The sequence below is a fragment of the Lemur catta genome, chromosome 12 (genome assembly GCF_020740605.2).
Source record: "Lemur catta isolate mLemCat1 chromosome 12, mLemCat1.pri, whole genome shotgun sequence".
In the NCBI taxonomy this organism is placed as follows: domain Eukaryota; kingdom Metazoa; phylum Chordata; class Mammalia; order Primates; family Lemuridae; genus Lemur; species Lemur catta.
In genome coordinates, this window is record NC_059139.1 from 20,221,941 (window position 1) to 20,244,820 (window position 22,880).

Below are 22,880 nucleotides of genomic sequence, written 5' to 3' on the forward strand. Positions count from 1 at the left end.
GTCACCGGCGATTGTAATTCAGCGGTGGTACGTTGGGTTACTCCAGCAGAAAGACTCTGACTGTGGATTTCTGGAAAGTTCCCTGATTTCAACTGGGTGCTCCCCCTACCCTCCTCAAGAACCCACGCTGCTGCTGCTGAGGCTATGAAGTGAATTGATGCTGGGGGTGGGGCTTCTCGCGGAGGGGGAACTTTCAAGCCCGCGAGGGGATGGGGCTTGGCAGGGCGTTTTCTCCTCGAGCCTGCTCCCGGTTTACCGCAGGGGGCTCCGGGGCCCTCCCTGTAAACAAAGGTGCCTGAACGCGAACCCCCAACCCCCTGAAATCCTCCCCTGGGCGGTTTCCTTTTCCAGGCGAGGGGAGTGACCGGGGAAGGGATTCTGGAATGCCGCGGAGTTTTGACAAGTGAGCAGGGGAGTGACGAGCCGAGCTGGGATTCATCGCAGGCTTTTCAGAACCTCCTCCGGCGGGCTGGGAGGCCGGGGGTCCTCCCCAGACCTGAGCCGGCGGCGCGGAGCCTCCGGGAAGTCCTGCGGGAGTCGCGCTCCGGAGCCGCGCCCGGGACGCCGCGGCAGGCGACCCGAGTCCGGTCCCGGCCGGCAGGTGGTCAGGCCCCGGCTCGCCCGTGCGGCTTAAACGCGGCCGAGCGGATTACCCGGGCCGGCTGCTCCCCCCGGGACAGCCAGCGAGAGGAGCCCTCGGAAGGTGACTTCAAAACTGGAGGTAGGACTCGGCCTGGCGCCCGAAGGGCCGGCTCCCCGGTGTGATCCCAGGGGGGGCGCGGAGCGGGGCTGCGGCCACACGCGTGGGGATGTGGGCACAGCCCGGAGAAACGGAGCCGCCTCCCGGCGGAGCGCGGCGCTCACCTCGCAGGTCCCTTGGCCGTTTTGTTTTTGACATGGGGGATGTACGTGTTTGGACATGGTTTGTTACTTGGGAGGAGTAAAGCGACTTGGAACTGGTTTGTCAGTGACTGGACGGAAGGAGGCGCCCTGCGTGTGAGTGACGGGCGGGCAGGGGGCGCACGGGGACGGCGGAGGGGGCTGCAGAGCCACGTCTGGGTGCGAGATCCCGGTGAAGCCCAAGACACGGCGGGAGGGGCGTCACAGCCCAGGCATCTGTCACCCTGTCCTAATCCCTCGCCTCTCCCTTTGGCTGGCAGGGGAATGAATCTGGGGCAGAGCAATGCTGCGGGAACTGTGTTTACGATCCCACATGAGGTGGTGGTCTCTTCTGGGGACAGATCTTTGCCCCCAAACTACTAAACAGCCTGCTTGGACAACAGCTGCACCACCGATACACAAAATGTTTTGGTTATAGTGTCCACAAATCAAAGACTTTTAAAGATGAAAGATGTTTGGAAAGAGAATGGCATTTTCTGTCCTGTAGCTCCTCTCTAGTAGGTAGTTTATAAATACTAGGAGTGAAATGAAGTCAGTTTTGTCTCATGAGATGGAGGGAGAGAAGGAGGTAACTACAGCTGTCATCCTGGGAACCATTTCTGGGAGAAAAGGTCCTGCGAATGTAAACAGTAAATGTGTTTAATAAAAATAGGTCAGGCTGCGTTTGATATCATAAACTCTGTAAATAATATAGAAGTATCTGTAAATACACATAAAATATAGTACTTTCACACTCTGCACTCTTACATTGTTTTGCAACTCTGAATTCACATTGCAGAGGAATTGAGATGTAAGATGCAAGGGTATCTTTTCACCCCCAAATGCTAATCTGGCCATTAAATACTAACCTGCAGGTGCTTTGTGGCTCTTCTGCCGAGATGTTACTGGAGTCGAGAGGGTGCAGGACCCACCCACAGTTAATCCTCCAGGATCTGCAGGCAGATCCAGTGCCCCTTAGGGCAGCCTCGGGACTCACAGTCAGGGTGGGCTTTGGGGAAGGAGGCCTGTGTTAGGTCCTAAGGGGAAAAAGAAGAGTTCTCAGAGTGGGCCACAAACAGAAGAAACAGAATAGGATGTGCGAGGGAAAGTGACGGGAAATGGATGTGAACTTGAGGGTTGCTCCCCGGGCTCTTTGCCTCTGTAAACCTGCACTGCTGGATATAACTGCTGAGGAGACACATTCAGCCTCCCCCCAATCCAGGGGGAAAGGAAGACAGCACAAGAGTGACGAAGCCACCAAAAACTGCTTTTCTGTTTGCCTGTTCATTTCCTTAAAGTGCCCACCAGCACACCTGGTACATATTAGCGCTTCCTTTGAGCTTTCGTTCCTGCTAATCTCTGTAAGCTCCAAGCAAGTCACACTTGGGAATTATTTCACTGAAGGGGAATAGTGACCCCATTCCATCCTGTTTCCTGGGACACTGAGGTCTCTTCTCATCTGCTCAGCTCTGCCTTCTTCAAGTCTTCTGTTTGCCAGAGGGTTGGCCAAGTGCCTGTGCTCTGCCTTCTCGAGAGTGGGTTCTCCAGGACACTACTCAAGAATCTTCCCGATTCTTGCTTGGGTTCTCATTCTGGAATCTGATTCATAGCCTGAACTTCTCCTTGTCAAAAGCATACATAGTTTTAAAAGTCAAATATTTATACAAGGCTTATAACTAGGAACAGTACTCATCCACCACACTCCTCACCAACTTCCATTCCTGTACCCAAGAGACAACCACTCTCACCTCTTTGTACTTGTTTCTAATTAGCAAGGGCACCTGCCTACTGTCTTCCTCTCTTTCATGAGCCGTCTGTCCTCCTGCTGCAGTCTGGGTCCGCGGCTCCTGAAGCCAACCACACAGCCATCATCGTGAGTCTCCTGTCATCAACACAGTGGGGATTCATTTTGCCACTTTCTCATGTGGCATCCCCTGTTTTCTAAACCCCGTGTCTTCCTTTTTCTTTATGTTCTCTTTATGAATTCTCTTAAATTCATCTTCCAGCAGTTCCTGAGAAAACATACATGGGAGGCAAGTTTGTTTTTTGAGACAGAGTCTCACTCTGTTGCCCAGGCTAGAGTGCTGTGGTGTCAGCCTAGCTCACAGCAACCTCAAATTCCTGGGCTCAAGCCTCAGCCTCCCAAGTAGCTGGGACCACAGGCATGTGCCACCATGCCTGGCTAATTTTTTCTATATATATTTTTAGTTGTCCAGATAATTTTCTTTCTATTTTTAGTAGAGACAGGGTCTCCCTCTTGCTCAGGCTGGTCTCGAACTATTGATCTCGAGTGATCCTCCCTCCTTGGCCTCCCAGAGTGCTGGGATTACAGGTGTGAGCCACCGCACCCGGAGGCAAGTTTTTTGAGATCTTCCCAGGTTGACTGATAGTTTGGATAGAGTAAGAGCTCAAGGTTGAAAATCCCTTTCCCTTAGAATTTGGAAAGCATTGCTTTTCCAGGTTTCAGTATTGCTATTGAGATGTCTGATGTCATTCTAATTCCTGATGCTTTCAATCTATTCCCCCCATCTGCAAGTTGTTAGGATTTCCTCTCTGTATTAGGTTATTAAGTATGAAATGTCCAATTTCCTTAACACATTGACTGCCACACTAGAAAAAAATTTTTTTCCCATGGAGCCACAGTGTTTTATTACAAAAATAGAATAAAAATTTCAAAAAAAATTATTTAATGAAAAATTTGTTTCTTGTTTTCTGTGTGTGAGTTACATGCAACTTGAAAAATAGTTCACGTGGCTCCCAAAGTGAAGAGACACATGAGTTACCTATGCTTCACGAGGCCTAGGGCTCAAAACTAGCATGAGTTAAATACAACTCACATGGCAGTTAATGTGTTAAGTACTAAGTTTGACATGACACTTCTTGTTTTATGTTTTATTGTGAAGCTACATCCTCAGTCTTTCAAATACGTGTTGTGGTTTGTGATTATCTTTCAATTTTTTTAAGGCAATTTTTGTGAAGCCATGGATCAGTCAAAAATTTGTGTTATTTTCGAATGAGTTCTGTCTGTCGTGGAACCAATGCAGTGCAGACAGCTTGAAATATCCACGAAGTGTTTGGGAAGGGTGTGGCTAATGAACACACCGTATGTCGATGGTTTGAGAAGTTCCATTCTGGTGATTTTCATCTTGAAAATGAGCTACGTGGTGACTTGAAACCAAGGTGTATAATGATGAGCTGAAAGCTGCAGTGGAAGCGAATTTCTCAACCTATGTGTGAATTAGCAGCAAGGTTTGACGTTACTATTCCAACAATATTGCGCCATTTGAAACAAATGGGCAAGGTAAAGAAGCTGGATAGATGGGTACTGCATGAATTAAACGAGCGTCAGAAGGGAAATCGTCCTGAAGCTTGCCTTTCTTTGCTGTCACGACATAAAGGAGAACCATTTCTACACTGTATTGTTATGTGTGATGAAACATGGATTCTTTCTGACAATCTCAAGCGTTCAGCGCGATGGTTGGATAAAGATGAAGTGCCAAAACACAGTCCAAAACAGAACATTCATCAAAAAAAAAAAAAGCTAAGTGTCTGTTTGGTGGTCCAGCACTGGTATATCCACTACAGCTTCATGAAACCTGGCTAATCCATTACAGCTGATGTCTATTGCAACCAGCTGGATGAAATGATTCTTGTGATTAAGCAGCTGAGATTCGTCAATAGAGACAGGCCAATCCTCTTGCAAGACAACACCCGACCACATGTTGCACAAACAATGCTGCTCAAACTACGAAGGCTGGACTTGGAAACTCTGTGTCATCCACTGTATTCACCAGATCTTGTACCAATTGACTACCAGTTCTTCCAGTCTTTGGACCACTTCTTGAAAGGGAAAATATTCAATTCTCAACAAGCTGTGGAAAACGCCTTTTGAGATTTCATTGCCAGGGACCCTCCAGGCTTCTTCACTCTTGGCATAAATGAGCTACCGTGAAGATTGCAAAACAGTGTCAATAGTTTAGGTGCATATTTTGCATAATTGTATTGCTGCTTGTTTGAGATATAATAAGCTACACTTTTGATTTGAAATCAAACATTTCATATGACCTCATAATATCCTTTCTCTTATAATGCAGTTTCATTGTCATATACTTTGGTGTGAATCTTTTTCCTCCATTTTACTAGGCTCCCAATGGACTTTCTCAATCTGGAAACTCTATCCTTCCATTCTGAACAGTTTTCTAGAGTTTTTAAAAAATAATTTCCTTCCTGTCTTCTGGAGCATGTGTTGGAAAGAGACCCTCATGGATTGAATCTCTCATTTTCTTTCACTGTCTCCTTTTAAAAAATTCTACTTCCTAGGAAATTTCCTCATTTTATCTTCCAATTTTTATGTCTGCATCAAACCCTACATATGCATAATATAAAATGTCAGAAATTCCCAAGAACTCCTTAAAAATTTCTGAAAATTTTTTTTATAACCTCCTGTTACTGTTTCATGGGTGAAAAACTTCTCGACTCTCTGGATCTCCATTACAGCTTCTTTGAAGTGTTTCTCTACTCTCTGCTCTGTTTCCTCTGATTTCCTCTTAGTTTTTTGTTTTTAATCTTTTTCATGTTAAAGGCTTTCCTCAAATGTCTGATGAGCCTCAACTAATTATCGAAAAGCTAATTGGACAGTCTGTATGGATGGAGCTTATACCCAGGAATAGCTCCTCCTTACCAAGGAGACCTAGGACAGTGTCTTGGAATCCAGAACAATGCCTGGCACACAGTAAACTTTCCATGCATACTTGCTGAGTAACTAAATGACATACAGTCTTACTGGGCCCAGGCAGTAGCAAGTACTAGAAGCTCCCCAGGTAATTCAAATGAGCTAGGCTGGAGGTCCTCTGCTGTAGGGTTAGCTCACCGATGGCTTCATCGGAGACTCCCACCTGTGGGAGTGGAAAGTCTCTGTTCTCTGGAGAAACTGATCAGGTGATGAGAAATCCCCTAAGCTGAGGGGAATTCATTGGCTGCAGCATTCTGGGAGCCAGATGAGAAGAGGACCAGAAGTCTAATCATGTGGTATGGTGACTTCTTACTCCTCTGTTTTTAAAGTGGGACCTCCTCCCTCAACTACACCTGGTGTCTCTGAGGCCTTAGCTGCCGTGACTCAGCAGAGCAAAATAGTTGTAGGACACTGGCCCTCACTTTGTATCCAGGACTAAGAGAGGTGAGCTGGGGGTCCTCCTGCCCCCTCACTGCATGGCGCCTCCAATTCCAGAGGTGCCCTGGGGCGTGAATCCCAGACTGCTTCCAGGCTTTCTGCGCTGCTGTGCTAGGTGTCAGCTCTTTCTCATCTGCTAAGTCAGTTACCACTAGTTGGTCTGCATTCCAGCTTCCAAAATTGTGTTGCCGTCATTGTTTCTCCTGTTCTCTATCTTTGAGAGCTTACTATGTCTCCCTTCCCCCACGCTCTTTACAATTCCTTTGCTCTCATTTCAGTCCTTCGTGTTTACTGGCAAGTGAGTCTCCCTGCCTGATGCCCCCAGCTTTACCCTGGAACCCTCCCCTCGGGTGTTGCTTCTGCATTTATACCCCACTACTGCAGGGGTAGAAATGCGAATGAGCCACGTTGTACTTTCATCTCAGCGGTAATCATTGAAAATGGCCCAGGCCCTGAATAAAGCGGTTATTGGCATTCCTGTCGGCATGTTTGAGTCTTCTCCATCAGATCAGCCATTGTGCTGCTGCTGAGGCTTGGAGTATCCAGCAGAGGCACTTGTGAATGTGTTTGATGCTGCGGCTTATCAGGGTCTGCCTGTGAGTATAACCTTACAGCATGTTAACTTCTTCAAAATATTAACGTATTCAGCCCTCCCCAGCAGCCCACTGGTGGGGGGAGAGGTCACGTGGACTTGGAAGCATTGTTCTCGGCAGTGATTAGCCGGCTTCATTCCACACCCGAGACACCAGAGTAGGAAAGAGCATGAGATCCAAGTCTGAGTAATGAGGTGTGAAGGAAAATCTGTTGCGGAGTTCCTAGGGAAGGTTTGCTCATTACTAAGAAAAAGACACAAAATAGGTGGCTCCTTTGCTTCCTCTGTATGTTGCTGTCTAAACTGCTGTAGCATCTTGCCTCCAGCCTTAGGATGAAGCCAACACGCAGGAGAGAGCAGGTCCCAAGGAGTCCCAGAGAAGCACAGCTCGGAGCCTCGCCCTTCCTCTGCACTTCCTGGCATGGGAGATATTAATTTCCTCCCTGTTTAAGCCATTTGGAGTAAGAGTTTGATATTATTTGCTGCCAAACTGATACAGGTGGAGATTTATTTACCTTTTACCTAATCTCCAAAGAGAGTTTAGGCAGACCGTGGGCTCACTCAGATTTAAGCTGCTTAGTTCTTCATTTGATTCTCATTTTGATTCCAAGTAGAATTCCTCTCTACTTGACTATTTTCTAGGCAGATGAAAGTAATTTTATTCTCTCTTCCAACTTCAAAGGAAGGAATAACTGTTGAGACATTTGGGGGGAAGCGGAGGGTTCCTTGCTTTGGAGATTCTAGCTGATCCCAGTGAGATATAATAACATCCTGGGCTGTCACCAGTGTGAGGACTGTTTCTAAATCTCACGGCACTGAAGAAACCCCATGCTCCGGCCTGTGAAAAGCCAAGCACCAGTTTTCACTCCTTCCTGTGCTTGTGGAGGCCGACAAGTCTGCCTGCACACTTGGTATTGTTTCCTCTCTCTTCCATCCCTTGTCTTTGTGCGCCCCAGACTTTGGGAAGTTTTGAAGATGAAATAAACTCCGGAAGTGCTCCGTGGTGTCAGGAAAACCAGGATGGGGGAGAAAGTAGACTGTTTGTTCCTGTGTTTTCCAGTCTGACTCAAGTGGCAATCATGCACTGTCTCTATTTTTATGAATGGAAGGCTCTCTTGATCTGTTCCATTCCTGATGTAATGTTAGCCTGAAGGGAAGCCCTTACTTGCACTTGGCATTATACCATCATTTTCCTCTTTATATCTGTGTCTCTTACTAAGACTTTAAGGACAGGCACTTCGTATTGTAATACAGCTAAGATTTATTGAGCAGTTATTATCTTCCAGACACCGTTATGAACTTCATATGTATGAGCTCATCTCATCCACACAAAGATCCTTTAAGGAAAACAATAATATTATCTCTATTTTACAAAAGAGATCACTGAGGCACATAGTATACAGGGAAATTGCTCAGGGTTATCTGGCTTTTCAATGGTGAAGCAGTGATTTCAATGTCAGCAGTCTGGTTCCAAAGCCCATTCTATACTATACAGCATGTATGCTTTATACTATATAATTCATCATTATATCCTGAACACCTTTACACCATCTGTGGTGTACAATAGGGATTCAGGCATTATTGTGAATGAATAAACACAAGGATTTTCAAGTTATTACAGACTCATTAATTTTAATGGCGGCATACTTTCCCATGTTGTCATAGGACCATAATTGGTGCAACTATTTCTCCAGGACTGGACATTTAAGTAGTGTGGGCTGAAATATCTGAGTCTGAGAAATCTGTCCTGAGAAATCTCAGACATGTCACTAACTGGGAGGTGACCACGAGACTTGTTTAACTGTGCTCTTCATTCTCCTTCCCCCTCATATGTAATTCTCCACCCCCACAACCCCCCAAACTTTAGAGGCGTTCCTAATCTTCACCCCGGCCCCTGAGTCCCATTGCTATCAGTAGAACTTGGCACAAAAGTAGGTGGCATTTTGGAGGCACTAATATCTTTGAAACTTTTTCAAAAGGTCCTCGTTAGCATTAATTGTCAGGGACTCACCATTTGAAATGTGGATCCCTGAAATGTCACCTGCCAAGTGCCATTTTCCAGGTGGTTTCTCATAACATGTACTACTACACTTTTGAATCTAGAGATAATGTGTCTGACTCTTTCATTCGTTATTTAAGACTTTTGGCTGACCTCTAAGGTTCTTGTTTTAATTGCCAACTGATAGAAAATATAAGTAGAAAATATATTAGGGTGCACACTTTGAAGTTTTATCTTTGGAAATTGTGGAGCTTGTGGGGATAGAGAATTGAGGAAAACTGTTGGGAGACAATTTTGTCTGGTTAGTGGGTTGTCTTAATAGTTTCACTTGTTAGCTCCTTTGTAAACAAATATACTGTGCCTTACACAATGTAAGCATTCCGTAGAAGTTATTTACACACGAAGTTTGTTTTCATAAATTCTGAGATATGCTAGATGACCTTGATATTTTCATTTAGGCTAAATGAAAACATCACTTAATGTGAAGCCCTTTTGTAAAACATATACTGTTTTTTGAAGTGTCAAAATTCACATTTGTCCCAGATACATGTCAACTTTATATGCGTGTGTGTTCTCATTCCATCCCCTGCCCCCACTGCATTCTCTGCCTTCCTCTGTGCTAAGAGGATCATGTCTATGAACTGCAGCATCTGGACTCCCTTGCCTTCCGTCTCTGGCTGGGTTCAGCCAGTGGGAGGCACTGCCAGGGGATCACAGGGAGGAGAGAGTGTTGGGGTGTTTTACCTTCTCTCTGCACCCCACCCGGGTTCTGACAATGGCTGACTTCTAAGTTCTTGAGGGGCATCTCACTTTCATGAGCTCCCAGGTAGTCCAATAATGCTGCCTCCTCCCTGTGTCCTTCAGACCTAGAGCCTAGTGATAGTTTCCCACTGTTGCTTGCCCCGGGGTGCTGCACCCTGCCTGCCGCCTGCCTGCCCTGCACCTCTGTAAACAGTCCCTGCATAAAACACTCTTCAGTGAAGCCTGTCCAAGTGTGCCTTCTGTTTCCTGCTGGCCCCTCGCTGATAGTCTATGTCCATCTCTTTCTCATAGATAATCGTAATTGTCACATCTGGCTTTAAAATGCCAGTTTCATTCACTTTACTACCTCTGAATTTGAATTTTGTCTGAGAGTTGTCATCTTATTCTTGTGTCTATTCCGTCCTTTCCAATAGATTACTAGAGGGGAGGAGGAGGATTATTCTTTACTCTCTACGATGTCTAGTACACTGCTTTACATACAGCGGTCACAACAATTGGCAACTCTTGAAGTAAAGTAATATATGTAAAGGAGTGCATGTTCATATGCAGTATGTACTGGGGTATCAGATCTGTGACTGTTAATGAATCTTCGTAACTTTCTTTTGTGTTTTTATCAGTGTTGGTTCATTCATTTATGCAGTAAGCAATTACCAAGTGCCAGTTATAGGCAACACACTGTGCTAGCAATTAGCCTTCATGTTTTTTCAGAGTCAGGGGTTTCTTAAAGGACTGAAATAATAGAATTTTCTAGCTAGAAGGGATCTCGGAGCGTGTCTAATCCAGTTTCTTCTTTTTAAGATGAAGTTTGGGCTGTGAGACTTTCCGGGCTTTGTCTGGAGCACAGTTAGTAGGTGCTACGAATGATACCAAACTTTGGTGTCTTGACTCTCTGCCTAGAGTTCTTTCTTCATCTTCCTCTAGTCCCACCACCTGGTCATTTCCTAGGTTCTTTCTGGTGCAACTAACCTCCACCAGGTATCCTTTAAAAAGCCTCTCCGTTGTTCCTTATTGCTTCCCTTTGTGCTGCAAATGCAAACCAGATAGTCATGCTCTGAGCTCATAAAAGGGCGTAATGGGACGCAGACAGCAGATTCCAACCCAGACTTCAGTGGCCCTATGTAGACAGCTGGCGGAATATAGACCAGCCCACCACCGCTCTCGAACATCTCTTTTCACCACCTTTAAACCTTGGAGTGACGTTTTATGTGGGTATATGAGGTGCTGGGGTTGGGCTGGGCGAGTGAGTTATAAGTTCTGTGGTTATTGGAGCCAGAGTCTCGGCCCTCCTCTGCAGGTGATGTGGGCTCCTTCAAGCCAGGCCAGGGCTGCTGGCAGAGCCTCTCTCTGGGGCCTCCGCTGCCACATGGGATCCATGCTGTTCCTATAATGATGGCCCCTCATGGGTGTATTTAGTACAAGGCCCAGAGTATCAGGTGTTCCCTGTAAAATCGAAAACCTTTGGCATCGCTACATTCACAGCTTCAAGTTGGTTTAAGATGGACCAGAAAAAGCCTTTCCTTAATGAACAGCAACAAAGTGAATCGGATACTATGGAGAGCAAGCCGAGGTATGCGCGTGGTAAGGCGAGTGCCAGTTACTGAGTGTTCCGCCTGCCGGCCGGTTTCCACATCTACACATCAGCCAGGGCCTGATAACGCCTTGCTCTGCACCTCTGAGTCTTAGGTTCAGGAAGATGAGCGAAAGGGAAGAGAGGGGTTTGATAACCTTTACTGAGTGCCTGCTGTTCGTCAGGCTTTGTGCTGGGGGCTTTAACTAAGGGATCTCACACCGAATAGCAAGTGTTATTCTCATTTTGCAGATCTGGACCCGAGGCTCAGGAGGGCCGGGACACACCTAGATGTACACAGGTAATACAAGGTGGCGTGTCACGCACTCGGCTCTATCTGAGCCCATGAATAAACTGTGTCGTGAGGGAGTGATGTTCCAAACCCAGCTGTACTGCACGACTTTGGGGAAAGTTAGCGTCTCTGTGTTGGTTTTCTCAGCTGTAAGTGGTGATGAGGTTTGCTGCTCCCTGGCAGGTTCGCAGTGAGGATTAAGTGAGCTGTTGCACCTCATGCGTTCATCACTGAGCTGGGCACATATGCCCTTAATTAAACCTAGCTCCTCGGTCCCTGGAGCTGGCTTTGCTGCTGCTGCTTTTTCTGATGTATCATGTCACTTTGGAGCCAACTGTTAGTGTCCTTGAATCAGTTTACTCATTCATAACATGAGGCTTGGGTTAAAGGTCAGTTTTGTTAATGCAGAAAAACCCAAAGAGAAAGAGGCAAATTCTCGTCTTTCGTGTTAAAACTATCCTGCTTTCCAATGTGCCTGGTTTGTGTGTTCCTAGAGGACGTAGTCCGTGCATGTCTACTGGTGACAGTCTGGTTTGGTCAGTTGTCCTGGAGGAACTTTCCTGCCTGCGGCTAAATTCCAGCAGCGCTCTGCATCCTTAGGGCTTAGGCTTCCCCTCCTGCACGGCTCACGGGCCCTGTTGAGGAATATTCATTATCATCCTCAGTCTCTCTTTTCTGCTGCCTCCTCCGCCTCATAACTTGTAGTTTGAAGTATTGTCCATTGTTCATTTCCACTCAGTCACGGAAATAGCTAACAGGCAGGGGCTCCAGTGAGGCTCCCAATGTATTTAGGCCCTCCTTCAGGATGTTGCAGGAGATTCTCCCTATCTCTTACCGACAGCGCTCTCTAGCTCGCTTTGCTGTTGGCAGTGCCGTCCAGCAGCTCAAGGGCTGAGCTCAGATGCTCATTCCTGATGCCGTCAGCTGGGGGGGTGGGTAGCTGAGGGCAGAGATGGGGGTGTGGCCCCTTCAGAAAGCTGTGAGGCATGAATCCCCCCAGATGCCCAGGAGCCTCCCCGACAGATAACTCCTGCCACCTTTACAGGCATGATGCCACGACTGCACAAATTATTTTTAAAAGAAGAAGAAAAAGACAAGATGGCCAGTGGCCCTCTGGGCCTTGCTCATGTGGCAGTACCTGTCCGTCCTGTGGGAGACACCTGCTTCTCTGTTCCGGACCCAGCATTGTGGGTTCCTCTGGAGTCCCCCAGTCTGCCTTGAGGATGTCTCCTTATGATTTGGTACCGTGTTGTCCTGGCTGTGCCTGCTGAGGGGAAAAGGCAGATGGGAAGAAAGGTGGGAAATAAGTCGCATGATTTACCATGTATGCCTAAAATGTAAGGTGGGGGTTCTCTCCCCTCAAAAAGTTCTCAGAAATGAGAGAGTTGCCTTATATTTAAGTCTGTACTAATTCTCTCATGCTGTGGGACGATCTTGCAATTATTTTATTTTGAACATTAAAGCAGTATTTAGGGAACACACATTAGCCTGGAATGACCTTAGTCAATGCTGGTTTTGGATGCTTGTTGAGGTCAACTAAGGAAATCATATTTTTAAAAAAAGAGGGGGAGTGGTTAAAAATCTAGTAATATTCCAGGGCATCTGACTTCACAGTAACAAGTGTTGGGTTTCTTTGTAAACAAGGCTTTTAAAGATCATTTAAAAATGGAATAAGTTAAGAACCTTATTCAAATAACTTAGATCGAAGTAAAGAGAATACGTCCCAGAAAACTCAAAATGTAGCTGTAATCACAGGACCTGGTATAACAATGCCAGTGCCACTGGAGACTTTGAATAAATGCCTTCCCAAAGTATGAGAGCCAGAAGTGGGAAGAAACCAGAAATATTTCTAAATTAGCATTAATTTATTTAATGTTTACATAATATTCATATATATTAATAACATATACATGTGTATGTGTATTGCTATATTAATATCTTAAGATAAATATATTAAATGTAGCACATTTTAATTTTATTTTTTCAAGCCAGGCTCTTGCTTTGTTGCTTGGGGTAGAGTGCAGTGGCTTCATCATAGCTCACTGCAACTTCAAACTCCTGGGCTCAAGCGATCCTCCTGCCTCAGCCTCCTAAGTAGCTGGGACTACAGGTGCATGCCACCATGCTCAGCTAATTTTTCTATTTTTTGTAGAAATGGGGTCTTGCTACATTACTCAGGCTGGTCTCAAACTCCTGGCCTCAAGCAATCTTCCTGCTTGGCCTCCCAAAGTGTTAGGATTATAGGAGTGAGTCACCACACCCAGCTATAATTTTAATATTTTAGATGGGGCATTTACATCTAATGATACAGATTCTTTCATTTGCATTATTTACATTTATCTAATCAAATAGTCCCCAAAGCTTTGTCAGCTGTCATCTGATTGGGATGGTGGAGGATCACTTATATTTGGGGTCACCTTATGATCGAGTAGAGATGTCTTTAATGCACCTCTAATTATATAGGAAATGCAAACTGATGTCAAGAAGTATTTTTATATATGACTCTATTGTTTCTTTCTTGAGCTTTCTTGGTTTGCAAGAGTCAAACCAAAACAAAATGAACAGAAATGCAGAATATTAAAATGACTCAAATATATTTTCTCTAAAATCAATAAGGGATCTATACTGGGAAAAGGGGTACCAGCTTATTTTTGGGAGTCACTTTCCATGGAAGCATGTGTGGTATTTGGACACGTGTTGAGCAGATTCACACGAGTGTTTTCTGTCCTACATAGCCAGCCCATCTGACCCTGTTGGTAACGTGTGAGCCAGGTGGAGGGCCCATCTGTAGGAGAGTAGTCTACAGAGAGTGATGGATCTCAGGAGCCTGTCGACGTGTGGGTTTGGTGAAGCAAACATGGCGAATTTCCCTGAGGAAAAGTCGTGGGTACAGAAAGGACAAGATTCTTCATCCTCCACATGGGCGTGGGGACTTGTGTCTTCCCCACAAAGCATCTTGCCCACCAGTAGTCACAGGTGGACAGGCAGATTTCCTCTAGAGCAAAATACACATCCAGCAAGAAGCCACCTTACTAAAGAAGTTTATCTTGTCATGAGATGTATTTTCTTGGAAAATAAACACAAAATATGTTTAATCCCAATATATCAGCATTAACTGGCCTGTCATTGTACCGTCCCTCCCCCAAGTCACTTTGCTACCCTTTTTTTTTTTTTTTTTTTTTTTGAGACAGAGTCTTGCTTTGTTGCCCGGGCTAGAGTGAGTGCCATGGCATCAGCCTAGCTCACAGCAACCTCAAACTCCTGGGCTTAAGCGATCCTACTGCCTCAGCCTCCCGAGTAGCTGGGACTACAGGCATGCACCACCATGCCCGGCTAATTTTTTTAATATATATTTTTAGTTGGCCAGACAATTTATTTCTATTTTTAGTAGAGATGGGGTCACACTCTTGCTCAGGCTGGTCTCGAACTCCTGACCTTGAGCGATCCCCCCGCCTCGGCCTCCCAGAGTGCTAGGATTACAGGCGTGAGCCACCGCACCCGGCCTACCCTTTTCAATGTTACAAAAATTGTGGGCCATTTTAGTTGGTGAGAAATGATGGCTACAGCTTGTAACACTGGTGTATTAGGGTTCTCCAGAGAAACAGACTGAGGGGATATCCACACACATACATATATTTATGTACGTATATTATATGTGTGTATTACAGTCATGTACCAGATAACAATGTTTCAGTCAGTGATGGACCACATATATAACAGTGGTCCCATAATATTATTAAAAGAGCAAATATAAAAACCTGATAATGGCACTTGATATTGGTATTGCAGATCAGGTAGGGGAGATGATTGATATTCAGTAATGGTGCCAGCGCATTTGGTTTTCCATATGAAAAAATACACAAAAATACACCATCTAGGTTTGTGTAAGTACACTCTATGTTCACACAATGAGGAAATCGCCTAACGATGCTTTATTCAGAACATATCCCTGTTGTTGAAGTGATGCAAGATTGTGTGTGTGTGTGTGTGTGTGTGTGTGTGTGTGTGTGTATACAGAGAGAGAGAGAGAGAGATTTAAGACAGTGGCTCACATAATTGTGGCAAGTCCGGAATCTATAGGGCAGTCTGGAAGGCTGGAGATTCTGAGAGCTGCCGTTGCAGTCTTGAGTCCTAATCCCACAGGGCAGACCAGGCAGGCTGGAAACTCAGGCAGGGTTTCTATGTTGTAGTCTTGAAAACATCTCCTTCAAGAAACCTCAATGTTTTTCTCCTAAAGGCCTTCAACTGGTTGGCTAAGGCCTGCTCACATATGGAGGATAATCTGCCTTACTGAGTCTACTGATTTAAATGTTAACCATGACTAAAAAATACCTTCACAGCAACATCTAGGCTGGTGTGTGACCAAAGAGCTGGGCACCATAGCCTGGCCACAGTAACGCACAAAATTAATCATCACAGTTGGGATCAATAACTGCACTGTTTATAACCTATATTTTAAAGTAATAAGATGATAAATAGTTAAGAAAAGCCCCTGAGTTGATAGAAAAGTTGATGAAGAAACTATATTTAACATTTGTGTTTTGAGAATTCTTTTAAAAACTTAAAAGTTATAGAAAATGCTAAAAATAATCTAGCAAACATCCATATTCCTGCCACTCAGATTTAATAGCTATTAGTATTTTGCCATATTCAGTTTTAGGCTTTGTTTGTTTAAACAAAGGATGATAGTTATAGCAAAAGTCCCCTTTAACCCTGGGAACCCCAGTTCCATCTTGTCCCAGTTCAGTGGTGACCCTTCCTCTCTGTTTTCGATGTTAAATACTCTGTGTTATTTATAGATAAACATATGCATTTTTATGTGTATTTTAATTAACAGAAATGGTATCATATTGCATCTTGCTCGATGTTCTGTGGTTTTTCTTTTTGAGATCTGGCCACGTTAATGGAATCATTTATTTTAACTGCCTTTTCTGTTTTAAGAAAATGCTCTACCACCTCTCTGTTTTTCTTCCAATAATATTTCATATGGGAAGGTTGGCTTTTAGGTGGAAAATATATAATTAGATCTTTACCTCACTCTGAAGAGAAAAAACAAATTTAAAATGGATTAAAAATAAATTTAAAATGGATTAAAAATCCAGCACAGTGATTAGCATGATCTTGTTGTACATGTATCATATAATCCCTAATAAATATAGGTCAGTGTTAGGGTTCTTTATTCCCTTCTGATAGTTTGTCTCTTCCTGCATTGATATCACATTGTCTTCATTACTATAGTTTTCAAATATGTTTTAATATTTGATAGAGTGAATCCATCCTTTTTGTATTTATTCTTCAAAATTGTCTTATTCTCAGTTCTATACTCCCTCATATAAATATTAAAATATTTTTCAAGCTTCCTAAAAACTTTTGTTGAACAACTTATTGGAATTTCACTGAAGTTATTGATTAATTGGGAAATATTGACATCTTTAAAATGTCCGTAAATAAGGTTTATCGCCTCATTAATCCAAATCATCTTTTATATCCTTCAATAAACTAGAGTTTTTTGAAGGATATTATGAAACTAGAGTTTTATAATTTCTTACTAAAGTTGATTTCAGACTTGTGCCTACATACTGTATATTTGTGGGTACTACAGCGGCCAATGTTTTTTCTTACTATTACCTTCTCTATGTGTATTACTACTGGTGTAAAGGAATCCTATTGATCTTTGAATTTGAATTTTTGTTCCCAGCAATCTTGCAGCATCCTATTGATTCTACTTGGCAGTTGGTCTTGATAATTAAATGTAAACAACTGACCGCAGGTCTTCAGTACCATTTTGAACCATAAACTCTGTAATTACATTGTCATCCTGCAATGACACAAATTTCCCTGAGCATAACATAGCAGAGGGCATTGACTCTGGAGTGGGGCTCTGTGCCAGGGGACATAAAGATGAAAGCAGTGGTGCTCCAGTTCTGGGGGGTGACCAGGTATGGCCTCAAATTCAATTCTGACAAAATTTCAGTGTCTGTGCAGCTTTTCACATCACTGTGTTCTGATGCCAGACCGCCCAGGCTCCAACATTTTCACATCTGCATAACCTTGAAAACTATCTGTGCCTCGGATCTATCTGTAAAATGGAGATATAGTAAAATCTACTCATGGGAGGTTGTGAGGATTCAATGAGTTATTGTGTGGACCTGGCCCAATTTCAGCTGTCAATAAATGTTAACTATTACTGTAGGGTAGCATTACTGCATTTTAAAATTTCAGCTATTTTGAAACATCTCTTAGGAGTAGCATGGGATTATTAACAATTTAGACTTACTAGTGCTTTATCAGAAAGTTGACCTTTTCCTTTCATAATTTGTTTTAAAATGCTGTGCTTTGTTCATTGTAATCGTATCACTTCTGGTGACACCATGCCTCGTATCCCTAATGCAGGTCAAAAGGAAAGTTGCTTCACAGAACTTTGCTCTATAAACCGTGCTGTGAAAGGTCTATTTTTGTTAGTGAGAATATCTTACAACTCTGTACTAATTGGCTCTAGCCCTAGTATTTTAATAGAGTGATAAACTAGAGTCCAGAGGTTTGAAATGGTTTGCATTTTAGTTTTTGAGACACGGAGAAAAATACTGTGACTGATTTGTAAACTCAACAAGTACCCTAGAACCTCACATGTTCAGATTGTTCATGGTTGGTGGTAACGCAGATGTGTGAGGGACAGCCGAGCGTGCCTTGGAGCACTGCCCTGGGCCACTTCGTTCACTGAAGGTGCTCTCTGGCCCATGCCTCCCCCGGTGGCTTTTTTCTTGGTCCCAAACAACTGGCCTCATCCTTTCCCAGAATGTGGCTTTCTCTGGGCCTCTTGTTTAGAGGGGCCACAAAGTGAAGGATGCTGGGAGAAGTGCTTAGAAACATGCAGGTCCTATTCTTTGGTGGTTGAGTAGCCTTGGTTGATTTTGGAATTTGGTAGAAAATGGCTTTACCCAACGTTTAAATATCTGTTATTGTATGCCCATCCTTTATCGGCTAACTATAATTGTGTAGACATGGCAGCATCCAGCAATAAATGTGGATCAGAAGTCAGACTAGGACATTGATACGGTCAGTCACTGGGGGATGGCCACCCATTTATACTCTAATTCCTGTCAGTGCTGGAGTGCTCAAGTGGGTATTAGAAATTGACATTTCTCCTCAACTATGACCCAGCAAATTGTCACACATTCTGTTTTTTTAGATAATAAAGGCTGGGATTGAGAGCAATTCTAGTTATTCTGATAGCTTTCCCCTGACTCTCTTCTTAGCAGGAGCTGGAGGACACCAGTTTTCTTAAGAATAGTCAAACCAATTTCAGCAAGAGTCAAACTCAGTTTGTCAACTTGTGGGTGTTTTGTGCCTACATTTCAATAGACTTCCCTTTCCCTTTTCTTTCCTATGCAACCTTCAAGATCTGTAAGAATTGGAGATTTTTTTCCCTTTCAAGGCAGATTTTAAAATGTTTTCTTCTTAGCCTTTCTCTTTATCTTCAATATCTTTATGTGACTGGAAAAAAAGAAGGGGGTGGCTTCATTGACCAGACTGATCGATGATTCAATCACTAGATCTGATTCCGGCTCTGCTAGACTACTGATAATCTCTCCAGCAATACCTGTGTTTAAAAGACCAGATTAATGATGGGCATTTTTGTTTATGTTTTATACTAACATCCATTAAGATCTTTCAAATTTGGCCAATTGGAACACACAGATTTTTAAATTATTTAAGTCTTTTAGGATGTAGCAGAATTCCATGGCACATGGATTGTCCACTCTCAACCTTTGGCTGTGGGATGCATTTTATCACTGCTTCAATAGCCATCTTCATGAATGGATGGGAAGTAAACATGTTCAAAATTCTATGAAGAGAATGTTTTCTCTTTTTTTGCTTTTTCAGAGCAGGAGCCCTATTTCGATTGGCTATTGGGCATTCATAGCTTGGTAACTAAATACCAATGTATGAAATGGTTATTGTTCCCTGGAGCGGTGGCCTGGGCCAGAACACATTCTTTGCAATGCGATGGGGCCAAATGGAAGTTGTAAATGTCCTGGCAGCCCAGTCGGGTGAACACATGCTCGGATAACCTCAGACACAAAGGTAGAAAGGTGGCTTTCTGGCTGTGGTTTAGGACTGGGATCTCTGATCGATAGGTTGGCATTTAACTGAAAACTCTCCATAAATCTTTCCCTCTTTAGTGTAGGAGTTGTATGTAAGACCTACATCTAATATTTACCATTATGATTAGATTCGACTTGCTTTGTAAATTAGTTACTCCCTCAGGAATGTCTTTTTAATAATGCTGACTTGTCTCATCCCATTTCTTCGTATTTAATAGTGCTTGGTCTGACTCCATCCCCTCATTCTGGGCATGCAAAAACCCATCCTAACTGATAAAATAGCTCTGTAGACCATCTTAACTGATAAACTCTAGTGATTCAATTTGTGTGGCATATGCTAAGCAAAATACCTATATTGGCACTAATCCTCTCTACCTTTGAGGTACAGGGCCTGTTATGATACCCACTTTCAGAGGAAGAACCTGAGACTTAGATCCCACAACTAGCCATCTCCTCGGGCTCCCACTGTTGGGAGTCCGTATTGTAGCAGGCGAGGCAAAGGACCTCAGACTGAAACATGGCTGACTCAGGGTGCCCTAGCTCTCCTGGAAATTCTGCAGTGGGGTCCCTCAAGTGCCAGATTCTTGGAAAACACAGGCCTAAGAATCGGAAGCCTGGAGAATTCCATAAAGGAGGAAAGGGAGGAGAGTGGTCATGTGTTTTCAGCAGTCTTGCTCTCGCTTATTCCATGTGGACTATCCGCACCCTGGTATTCCTTCGTGCATCCCACTTTTGGGGCCATTCACTAATGGACAGGTATTCTAGCGAAGGTTACATTGATAAATGCAGTTTCAGTTTTTTCAGAAAGCAAACTGGATCATTTTCTGCTTGTTTTTAGCTGCAGTGAATGGTTTTGGAGGTAATGGTTGAAGTTATCATACAGTAAATATTTATTGAGACCTATAATTTAACAGGCCCACTTCTGGACCTTGGGCGCACGAGAAAGACAAGGATTACCTACTCTCATGTAGCTTGTGTTTTAGATGGCAGAGACAGGAAGTTAATGTATTAATAAATACTTGGCCAGCAATGATAAATGTTTATTGAAATGAGTTTTTGAGTGACATTATCAGTTTATTTTGTTAGTGTGTGACTTTCTTTTTCTTTGGGAGAAAAGTGCATGAGTCAGATGCTAAATTGCTGAGTTTTGTTTTCAAATCAAATTGGAATTAATCTACCCTCTATAATTTAAATACCGTGCTGAGATCAGAGGCACAGAATAGAGACCTTAGGTCCGGTCAGTCTTATTTCTGTTAGGAGGCCTTGGGTTCACTTTTCCTAGAGGTTTTTAGCCTGCATTTGTTCATTTGTCACATGAGGGAGTTGCACTCAATCTGTGGTTTCAAACTCTGCCCCTGGAAGCTCCAGGGGTCCCCTCAGAATCCAGATGGAGGGAATTGTTGAGACCCTGCGAGGCCCATTCAGCCTCAGCCAGAGTCTTTCTAAGAAAGAATTCTGCTGAAAAGAACAATTGGGAAGCCACTGTTTCATGAGAAACTGTCTTATTTGTGGGACAGTGCCATGAACAAAGTTTTAAAAAGTGATAGACTGAGAAATGGATAAAACAGGACAGATGATGGATTAATAGAATGTAGAAAAACCTATAAATTAATGAGAAAAAACAGATAACCCAAAAGAAAAAAGGGCAGAGTATATGAAATGACAGCTCACAGAAGAGAAAATGCAAATGACAAAAAAAAAAAAAGAAAAGAAAAAAAGAAATGCTTGACCCCTTAGATAATCAGAGAAATGCAAATCAAAGCAGTGGATTCTTTTTCCTACTGCTTTCCACCATCCAGTTTGGACAATGCTGGGGTTAAGGTTAGGCTGAGGTAAGAAATAAGAATGATAAAATCATGCTTGGGTAGAGTTAGGGAAATGGGTCTTCTCGTCTGTCAGAGGGAGTAAAACTTGTCACAGGTATTTTGTCAGTATCCATTAAAAATTAAAATTGCACATATTCTTTGACCCAGGATTTGCACTTCTAGAATTGTATTCTAATGAAATACTTGAACTTGAGCACATATTCACTCCAGAAGTGTTTGAAATGGGAAAAAAAATGAAAATGAAACATTTATCAGAAGAGTGAATAAATGAAATATGGTAAATCCACATTATAGATTACCATGTGGCAATTTCAAAGAATGGAGTGTATCTTTTTGAATGGATGAAACAATCTCTAAAACATATTAAGTGGAAAGAAAAGCACAGTGTAAAATAAGTACAATGTGTGGCCATTTCAGTCAAATGATAACCTAATTTTTTCTCTATGGGTATAACAGGAGGTAAATGCTGTATCCAGAAGGTCTACATGAAAAACAGAAAGCTGATTATTTTGGAAAAGTAGAGTAGAATTAGGAAGGAGATTAAGTATTATCTGTATAGTTCGAATAACACACTGAAAGAATGTATCAATTTGTATCTTAAGCAATTTACATTTGTTTGAAGCACGTCACTGCACCAGATGAGCTCTAAGGCTGGGTGGGACTCAAAGGCTCTCTTGATTTTGCTATCGCCTAGTTGTTTATGTGCCTCCGCTGGGCCCCTTCCTTCCCTGCCACTCCTTCTTCCTCTCTGCTTGCTGGGCTGAGTCCCGACTCCTTCCTCTCTCCTCCTCCTCTGTTGAGGTTCTGCCAGCTGGAGAAATTCCTCCCTTTGCCCTTCCACCCTTCTGAGAACTGGGTTGGCGAGGGATCAGGAAACTCCTTGAAGGAAACTGCTTCTATGAAAGATGCTGAGAAATGTGGGCCCCTGGCCATGTCCTGTGACCTCTCCTGCCCCCTGTGCGTGGAGTGGAATTCAGTTCTTATGTTGAGACCAAGTGCCTCCCACAGGTAGAGCCCGGAGGCACTTCTACCCCAAGAAGATTCTATACAAGTCTCTTGAAAGCCTCCTGGGTGGGTGCACGACCCCATGCCAGGCTGTAGCCTTGTGAGTGCTTGGACTGACGTATTCCTTCTGTGCTTGAATCCTGCATGTTTTGATATAAGCTGGACTCATTCTTCATATGGATTTCTGTGTATTGACCACTCATGATAAGTTCTAAAAATGTGGGTGTTTTTAAGTATGGACGTGGTAGACTCTAGGCAAAGGCAGATTTTAAACACACACACACACACACACACACAAACGCGTGTGCACGCGCACGATCAATACATGGTGTAAATGGAGAGGCTGTAACAGAGTAGAAGTTGCGTCAGGAAAGTGATTCTTGTCTCAGAACTGCTTGGAGCGCATTTGGTGGCCTGGGACACGCTCTTTGAAAGAAGAACAGGGTGTCCGCAGAGAGACCACATTAGGAGCCTGCAAGCAGTGTACACGCTAATCCACATACTCTCTTTTGTCTCCTTTTGCTTTCTGAGCTACAGAAGCAGGATGGAGGACGGAGGAGGGTTACCTATATGGCAACTTTTCCAATAGGAACCATTTCAACAGCAGAAAAGTCTCATTCCTGGGATCTGCAGAATCTACTTCCCTTGTCTCTCTGTCCTAATTATCAATGGCCCATTGTTCT

General features: G+C 43.6%; 1 protein-coding gene across 1 annotated transcript in view; it reads left to right on the plus strand.

Annotated features, from left to right (window-relative positions):
* The first annotated feature begins 655 nt into the window (after window positions 1-655).
* The window catches only part of LOC123648488 (PDZ domain-containing protein 2-like), a 190,788-nt gene continuing 168,563 nt past the window's right edge, over window positions 656-22,880 (plus strand). The window contains exon 1 of the mRNA XM_045566330.1: window positions 656-721. The gene's annotated coding sequence lies outside the window, so the exon portion shown is untranslated. The remainder of the gene's footprint in view (window positions 722-22,880) is intronic.